The sequence below is a fragment of the Durio zibethinus genome, chromosome 5, assembly GCF_047325235.1.
Source record: "Durio zibethinus cultivar Kanyao isolate XHJ-2024 chromosome 5, ASM4732523v1, whole genome shotgun sequence".
NCBI classification, from domain to species: domain Eukaryota; kingdom Viridiplantae; phylum Streptophyta; class Magnoliopsida; order Malvales; family Malvaceae; genus Durio; species Durio zibethinus.
In genome coordinates, this window is record NC_143166.1 from 5,516,626 (window position 1) to 5,526,762 (window position 10,137).

The window sequence follows — 10,137 nt, forward strand, 5'->3', positions numbered from 1 at the left end:
TTGAAAGGGTAGAAAAGGATGGTTGCAAAAGGCTTTTAAGCATTAAACATTGATGCTGTGCAATGATTTTGTCCGAGGGAGCATGGTCAGCTTTCCTAGCTAGACCAAATAAAACCCTCAAAAGGGTTTACAAACAGACATTCCTCTTTAAAGATGTCGCTGACCACATCCCCATCTCTTCCAAATATGCTTATTTGCCTAAACAAAACCATGATTTGGGAGATGGTGGAAATTGTTGGAAAAACGAGGAGCTTTTTATTGCGAATTAATCTTTTTTCCTTGTTTAATTTCTCTGGATGTGAGGCATGCTTAAGGCATCATCTCATGGACCATATTTGCTAATGCATCATCATCATGTAGATCATGATGTTGTTCTAACCAAGTACTACATGATCTGATCACGTTGCTTTATTATGGGGATGACACATAATGATATTTAATCATGCTCATCAGGTTCATCTAATATTACTTGCACATGCAGCTTTGATCATAGCAGTTGTCTAACGACGTGTTACAAATATCTTGCTTAGCTCATTCTCCTATTGTAACTGGGATGCAATTTAGTTCCAATTATTTAGCAGCTCTTCACTCTTAGACCTGCTGGGTAACCAGCTAGCTTCAATACTTTGATACAGATTTGTCTGCACATGGATCGATCTTTGGGGCCCAAATGGGATAAATAGGGGTATCCTTGAATTTGTCCGAGAAATGAAATCCTTGACTAAATCAGCTCGGCCCAATTAATCATTTTGTTTTGAACTAACTGGAAATAGGACTCTTCAATATTGTTAATCAACCTTTAACAAAAGTGAAAAAAAGATAATTATTCTTAATTAATTGAAATAAAATTTTTAAAATTTAATTAAGTAATTATGAAAACTATTTTTTATTAAATTTATTAACTCAACCAAATAAATAAGGTAAATTTTTTAATTTTTTATTTGTTTTTTTCCTTATAAATTCAATTAGAATAATAATTTCATTTAGATTTGTATTTTTTTTCGTCAAAATTATAAGCCTTTTGATTGTTAATAAACAATCTTAAATCAAGGGAGTAAATGAATACAACATTTGACAAATAGTGCGTAAACAGGTTTTGTTGTTGTTTGTTTATTAAACTTAACAAACGATCACAAATAATATTTTAAAATTTATTAATTAAATTAATATATTATAGCAAAATTCATTCATATTCAATTTGTTCATAAAATTTAATAAAACATTCGATGAACCGATTATGAAAATATTCGATTTCTATTTATATATGTTTATTTATTAAACTTAACAAATGATTATAAATAATATTTTATAATTTGTTAATTAAATGAACCGATCATGAGCATATAACAATGCTCGTTAATATTTGGTTCATTTACAACCCTATCTTAAATAATTCATTTCTTTCTTTTTTTTCTTCATAATTATAGCTCTTTTTTTATTTACTTATGAATTGCTAAATTTCGATAAAAAAATGTTTTTATCATTATAGAGTTATAAAAAAATTAGGTTTTAACCCATGAAATACATGGATTAATTTTATTTATTAATTAAAATATTTTAAATTTATGAAATTATTAATTAAAAATTATTATTAAAAATAAACTATAAATAATATATTAAAATACCTATCAATAATTAAATATCAGTCCACACAGAGAAAATGTATTTTGCTTATTTATGTTGCTTATAAATAAAAAATTACTTTGGATTTGAAAGAAATTCTTTTGAAATACAGTTGGTTCTCACCCTCAAATTCGGTGGAGTTTCAAAATCAATGATTTAAATGTAGAAGACCCTACTAAAATTACAAATCAGTAAATAATTAATCTAAAAATTCTTAAATTAAAAACTCTTTATTAACTAAGTAAAGCTTGCTATCGTTATTTTCAAAAAATAATATTTCATGGCTTAATATTCTTGTGCATAAATTCATGATATCACTTTTTGGGTTTGAGAAAAAATGTTTTAATATAAAATTAAAAAAAATAATTTTTTAAATGTAAATATAGTATAATAATACAAACTATACTGTTTACTCTTTTTTTTTTTTAACTTTTCATTTAGTATAATGATTATAATAAAAAATAACACTTATATGTCAAAAGGTCATTATCATAAAGTTTCATAATTCAAAAAAAAAAAAAAACATTCAATGACTTACCGATTATTTGACACTTAATCTAAATCAAAACAAAATTAGAATCAATACTTACAAAATTTTTTTTTATATTATTTATTAAAATGATGGATACTTAAAAGCACAATTAAACAAAATTTGAAATTAAATTTGATTAATTCATAGAATTATTTTAAAAAAATAATATCTAATAAATTTATATTTTAAATCTAAACTTCTATAATATTTTTAATTGGTGAACTTTTTCATTAAAAAAAATCAATTGAACAAATTTCAAGAGCAGTAGAAGATGAGTGCTCCAACAAGCAAATAATTTTTTATTTTTACCGACATTTATTGGTTTGAGTGATAATGAATTCAATTCTTTTTAAGTAAAATCTCGATTTCATATCTTACGAATGAAAACAATAGATATTAAAAGAGTTTATCCCCTTATGAGATTCAATTCGACCCAATTCTGAAATAATCGAGATCCAATGTTACTATCATATATAAACAAAAAAAATTCTTTTCCTTTGTGATAAACAATTAAGCATACATCAGGCTAGATTTTTCCTTTTTACTCTCTGGGTTGATTTTAGAATGTCGTAATTAAACCATTTGATTGGGCTTTTAAGTGTGGTACTTATTATATAAGCTTCTAATTCGGGAGAAAAGGCCCGCGTTGGAGCACGTTCGATATAGGCCTCATTTGGAGCAGCTCACAGCGCCAGTGAAGTATTTTGCCTTATATCGCACTGCGTAATAGTATGACAATCTAACCGCGCTGGCCTCTTGTTTTCAACTGGGCCCTTAAGGGTCCAGTTGAAGTTTCATTCTCCTAAATGCGGCTCCCTTCTCCTTTAGACCCCTTTCTTTTTTGTTACCCTCTAATCTACAGTGCAAGTACAAAAATATCCTAGCTTTTGTGTTTTTCTTATTTTTCGTTTTTCGTTGTTTTAATTCAATTTTTTTTACTTGACTTTTTTATAATTATAAAATATATCATTTATATATTTATATAATAAAATCATTAATAAATAAATAGATAAAAATAATAAATATATAAACAAGTAATCCATTTTCATAATCAAATAAATACCTAGTAAATATTAAAAAAATAAATATTTTTTATAATTAATTAAAATAGAAAACTAAATAAATAATAAAATAAATTAATACTAGTAACTTTTTATTTTAATATGTGAACATGTATTTTGATTTTTAAATAATAATTATTTTTTATTTATATTTGAATTTGTTTATTTGTTTATATATTTTTATTTTAGTATTATATTTATAATTGTTATAAGCATTTTTTTTGTAATATTAAATATTTCAAATATTTTTTAGTACTTAAAATTTTAATTATTGTTTTCATATAATTTAATATGTGTCAATATTTTGATTGAATAAAAATTTAATATATTAAATGTTAAATTATATTAAAAGATATAAAAATAATTTATTTTTACACTTTTAAATTAATGTTTTTAGCGGTCATTTTTTCTTCTTACTAAAATTCATCTTATTGTCACTTTTGTTTTTCATCAAAACACTTATCACTAATTTTAATTTTATTATTATATAGTGGTGTGTTAGCCTTGAATTGATTAATTTATTTTAAAATAACAAAACAAAAATTTACTTAACTTGAACCAAATTGATTTAATCTCAAATTAAATATTTTTTCGACTTTTTATCTTGCCAAAAACATTTTTGAACCAAAACAAAACAAGTTCTTGAAACATAAAAGAGTTTTGGACAAATTACGGTAAACAAGATCGATCCCCTTACATGACCTAATCGATCCCTAGCTCAAGGATTGATATATTTTTTTTACCAATAGCCTATCTTGTGGAAAATTTTCAAGAATCAATTGATCCCTTCCTTGTAGGGACCAATTGGTTAAGGTTGAACAGTGGCCTGATTGATCCTTCCCCATAAGAGATTGATTTGTTTTTTAATCAGAATTCAAAATGTTTTAAATTTTGCAAAAGGATTGCACATCCTACATAGGGGATTGCTCACCTGGGATAAGGGATCGATCAAGTCTCTTACCTGATCAATCGGGTGGCCATTTAATGCATGAAAATGGCTTGCATTTTCTTGACCCAATCGATCCCCCATATGAAAGGATCCCTTAATGCCCAGAAAACAATCAATGGCTATTTTTGTTTAAAAGTTTATAGAGGCTCAAAACATTTAATGCAAGCAACAATTATCTTCCACTTTTTTCATATAAAAGGAAGTCTTCCACCACATTTCAAGCTGTCAAAAGCCAAAAAAAACTTATTCACCATCTTCTCCAAGCATTAAAGAGCATTGGTTATGTAAAAGTGCAGAAATTCATCTTGTATTTATTTTTCTCTTGATATTCTTCTTAATCTTGATTTATACTTCAAATTAGCAAATACCCAACCTTAGAGAGGTTCTTTGAGTTTGCAAATATTTCTAAACTTTTATTGTGAGGTTGTGAGTTTAAGAAGGAGGATAACCCTTAAGAAATTGTGTTATTGATTGTATAGAGTTTTAAAGAATTAGGTTATAACATTCAACACATAATGGATTGAACTTCTTAGCATGTGAGGTTAAGAAAGATGATGTAGGTGCCTAAAGAAAGGGCTAAACTTTTATAAATTTTGGTGTTTGCTTCTCTATCTCTATCTTTTTAATTTTAAGATTATCAGTATACTCATATTTGTTGTATTTATTTGCTTAGAAAAATAATTTGTGAATTTTATGTTTATTAGATTTTAAATTTGAAAAATTTATAACGAACCCATTCACCACCTCTTGGTTTAATTCAAGTTTTTGAGATAATAATTAGTATCAGAGTTAGTACTATATTTTTGTAGGTCCAAACAACCTAAGAGTGATCTTGAAAATGGCTAAAAAAAGTACGATGATGAATGTAGAGCAACCATCCACAAGTAACAACAAATATGATGAGCAACAAAAAGTGTCTCATGGTCAATAAAATGGTTGCTACATCTCTTGAAGGTGAAGGTCATTCCATTATAAAACCTTTTTTCTTTGTTGGTGACAACTTCTCATATTAGAAGACTATTATGAGATTATTCATTTAAGCCAATGACAATGAAGTTTGAAGAGTTATTGTCAATGGTTCTCAAATCCTAATGAAGAAGGTGAATGATAGAGATATGGTTAAGCAAAAAAGTGAACAGGATACCAATTATATGAAGATGACTCAATTTAATGCCAATGCAGTACATACATTCTTTTGTCATTGAGGCTTAGTGAGTACAATAAAGTTTTTTTACGTGAAAATGTAAAAAAAATTTAGGACAAGTTAGCCATCACTTACGAAGGTATCAATCAAGTGAAAGAGATCAAATTTGACATGCTCACTCATGATTATGAGCTATTCAAGATTAAATTAGAAGAAACCATTAGTGAAATGTTAAACCACTTCATTGACATCATTAATGGTTTGAAGGGTATCGAAAAAACTTACTTAAATATGAATATGGTGAAAAAAATCTTAAATAGTTTATTAAAGAGTTTGAGAAGCTAATGTGATAGCCATTGAAAAGTCTAAAGACCCTCACACATTCTTTTTGGATAAACTCATATGTTTTCTCTTTACCTATGAGATGAAGCTTAAAAGCGTACAAAAACCAATCAAGAAAAGTGGTATTCCTCTCAAATCAATCTCTCAAGAAGATGAAGAAAAGTTTGAACAATAAGAGGTTGATGAAGATGAAAAAATGGTTATGTTTGCAAAAAAGTTCAAGAAGTTCATAAGATGAACAAGTTCTTAAATAGAAGAAGACTATAAAGGAAAATAATCAAGGGAGAATAAAGTAGAAAAGAAAAAGATCAAGTTGTTTGCTATGAATGCAACAAACAGGTCATATCAAATTCGATTGTCTTTTATGAAAGAAACAAAATGCAATTAAACTAAAAAAGAAAGCAATGGTTGTAACATGGAGTGATAGTGACTTATCCGATGATGAATCAAATGAAAAGAAAGTAGCCAACTTATATCTCATGGCTTTTAATGAGCCTAAGGTAATTTCTAATCCAAATGATTTAAATTCATATACGTTTGATGAATTGTAAGATGTTTTTAATGAATTAGTTATAGAATTTGAGAGCATGAACATGAAGTATAGGAAAATGATTTCTAAATTAAAATAAAGAATGAGCTCTTGACTAAGGTAAAAAAATGACTTAGAAAATAAAATTGAGCTTTTGAATGTCGATGATTTGACCAAGAAAAATGAGAATTTGTGTAATTTATTTTCTGAATTTTATATGAGACATCAAGAACTCAATGACATGCTTGAAACACAAAGAGTATTTTTTGATAAAGATGAATTAGCCTATAATGGTTGCGGCAAAGAAATTCGTTTGAAGAATTTTTTTATTAAACCAAATGATTCATCGAGTACATATGTATATTGTCATAAATTGAGTCATTCTATATAATATTATTTCTTGAAGAAAGTCACTTATAGAGGTAAACTCATTAAAAGTGTATGGATTCTAAAAGAAGTTAGTACATCTCAAGATGAGGTTACTAGGATGAAGTGGATTAAAAAATGCACAAGAATTGTGAGTACTAACACTCAAAAACCCAAGAAAGTTTGGATACCCAAAATAAAAATTTAATTTTGGGTATCCAAAACAAAATTACCCAAAATCAAAATTTTGATTATGTTTTTGTAGGTGGATGAGCATTGCTACTAGGCAAATTCAAGTAAAAACAATCCATGGTATCTTGATAGTGGATGCTCAAAGTACATGACTAGAGATAAAGCTCAATTTAAGGATTTAAAGGTTAAAAGTGGAAAAGATGTTACATTTGAAGACAACTCCAAAGGCTAAATTGAAAGAATTAGCTCCATTGATAACAATTCTTGTACTACTATTGAAAATATTTTGCTTGTGAAAGGACTCAAACATAATTTACTTAGCATTAACTAATTGTGTATAAAAGACTTAAAGTTGTATTTGAATCCATGTATTGTTAAGTGATTGATATCAAGACTAACAAAGTAGTTTATATTGGACATCATTAAGAAAATGTTTATGTAATGCATTTGGATGATTTATCTTTTAAAAATGATTGTTTTATGGCTTAAAAGGAAAATGAAAGTTGGATTTAACATAAAAGACTTGGACATGTAAGTATGCATGTAGTTTTAAAACTTTATTAAAATGATTTAGTTATTGGTTTACCAAAATTAAAATTAGAAAATGACAAGATTTGTGATGCATGTGTTTAAAGAAAATATAGAAAAATCTCTTTCAAACCTAAAAATTATATTTCAACTACTAAACCACTTTAACTACTTCATATTGATATTTTTAGTCTTACTAGGACTATGAGCCTTGGTAAACAACAATAATGGTTTGTTATTATTGATGATTTTAGTAGATATATACATGGATTCTTTTCTTGTATTCAAAGAATTAAGCTTTGAAAAAATTTATCACTTTTAACAAACAAATACAAAATGAAAAAGGTTATTCAATTTTTAGTATTAAAAGTGATCATGGAAAAGAATTTGAAAATCTTGGCTTTAATGTGTTTTGTAGTGAAAATAGTATTAGCCATAATTCTTCTGATCCTAGAATTCTTCAACAAAATGGGATAGTAGAAAAGAGAAATAGAATTTTAGAAGAAATGGCTAGAACTATGTTTTATGGAAATAATTTACTTAGATATTTTTAGACGGAAGCCATAACTACCTCTTGTTATATTATAAATAGAGCTATGATTAGATCAATCTTGAAGAAAACTTTTTATGAACTTTTTAAAGGAAAAAGGTCTAACGTAAGCTATTTTCATCCTTTTGGTTACAAATGTTTTGTTTTGAATAATGAAAAACATAATCTTGGAAAATTTAATGCAAAAAATAATAAAAGCATTTTTCTAGGATATTCTTTGAATTCAAAAGCTTATAGAGTCTTTAATAAAAGAACATTCATTATTGAAAAGTCTATATATATTATCTTTGATGAATTTAATCCACATTTGAGAAAGGTTTCTTTTGATAATGATGATTTAGATATACTTTAAGAAAATATTAATGTTGCATCACATGACATTGAGGAGAACATTCAAAATAAAGATGATGAATTTATAGATAAGCCACAATAAGTAGAGCAAGAACTAAATCACTATAGAGAAATGGGATATATCATAGAGAGTGAGATTATTAGTGATCCAACTCAAGAGATAAAAACTAGATCTTCTTACAATGTGTGTAATTATGTTACTTTTCTTTCTCATATTGAACCCAATAACATAGTTGAAACCTTAAGAGATGATCATTGGATATTGGCTATACAAGAGAAATTGAACCAATTTGAAAAAAGCTAAGTGTGGAACCTTGTACATAGGTTTAGTAATCATTTTACTATAAGCACTAAATGAGTTTTTAAGAATAAAATGAATGAGCATGGCAATGTTATTATAAATAAAGCTAGGTTAATAGCTTAAGGGTATAGTTAAGAAGAAAAAATTGATTATCAAGAAACCCATGCCCCGGTTCCAAGGTTAAAAGCCATTAGGATGTTACTTATATTTAGATGTTTCAAATATTTCAAGCTTTTTCAAATGGATGTCAAGAGTGTGCTTCTAAATAGTTTTATAAATGAAAAGGTACATGTAAAGCAACCTCTCGGTTTTGAAAATCCTTAATTTCTAAATCATGTTTATAGATTGACAAAAACTTTATATGATTTAAAACAAGCTCCTAAAGCTTGGTATGAAAGATTTTGAAGTTTTTAATTGAAAATGATTTCAATAGAGGGAAGGTTGATACTATACTTTTTATTACAAAAAAAAAATGACATTCTCATTGTGTAAGTTTATATTGATGATATTACATTTGGTGCTATTAATGAATCTTTTTGTCAAGAGTTTACTAATGCTATGTAAGGTGAATTTGAAATGAGCATGATGGGAGAGCTTATATTTTTCTTAGGATTATAAATAAAGCAAACAAAAGATGGTAACTTCATCAATTAATCTGTATACATCAAAGACTTCTTAAAATGTTTGGATTGGAAGAATCAAAGTCTTACTCAACACGTATAAGCACTACAACAAAACTTGACAAGGATGAAGGACGTAAATGTATTGATTCTAAATTATATAGGTCTATGATTGGTTCATTGTTGTATTTTATTGTAAGTGGACCTAATATAATGTTTAGTGTGTGCTTATGTGCTAGATTTCAATCATCACTTAGAGAATCATATTTATTTACTATTAAAAGAATTTTTAGATACCTTAACGATCCTAATTTAAGGTTATAGTATCCAAAAGGTTTATTTTTTGCCTTGCATGCTTATTATGATGCGAATTTTAGTGGTTGTAAAATGGATAGAAAGAGCACTTTTAGTACTTGTCAATTGTTTGGGAATATGCTCATATCATGATTTTCTAAGAAAAAATTAGTGTTGCTTTATTCACAATCGAAGTTGAATATGTAGTGGCCGGTAGTTGTTGTACTTAAGTTTTGTGGATTAAACAATAATTGAAGGATTTTAGAATTACCATGGATCACATTCCTGTTAAATATGATAATACTAGTGCTATTAATCTCACAAAAAATCCAATTCAACACTCAAGAACCAAGTATATTGAAATTAGACATTATTTCATTAGAGATCATGTTCAAAATGGTGATATTGTGCTTAACCATATTGATACCTTGCATCAATTAGATGATATTTTTACAAAACATCTTGATAAAAATAGATTTTATACAATTAGAGGTGAATTTGGTATGATGAATGCTCTATGAAATGTGATTTTTGACATATATGTGCTTTGTTGAAAAAATATGTGCTTATTTTGATAAATTTTTGAGGACTTGTTTATTATCATATTTATGATTATTTGATCCATATTTGTTTGGTCATATTGCATGCATTTACAAAAATTCTTTTAAATTTTTTAAAATAAAATTTTTTTAAGCTACATGTGAACCAATCAATCCTATGAAAGACTTGATCAATTAGTTCTTCAACTCATAACA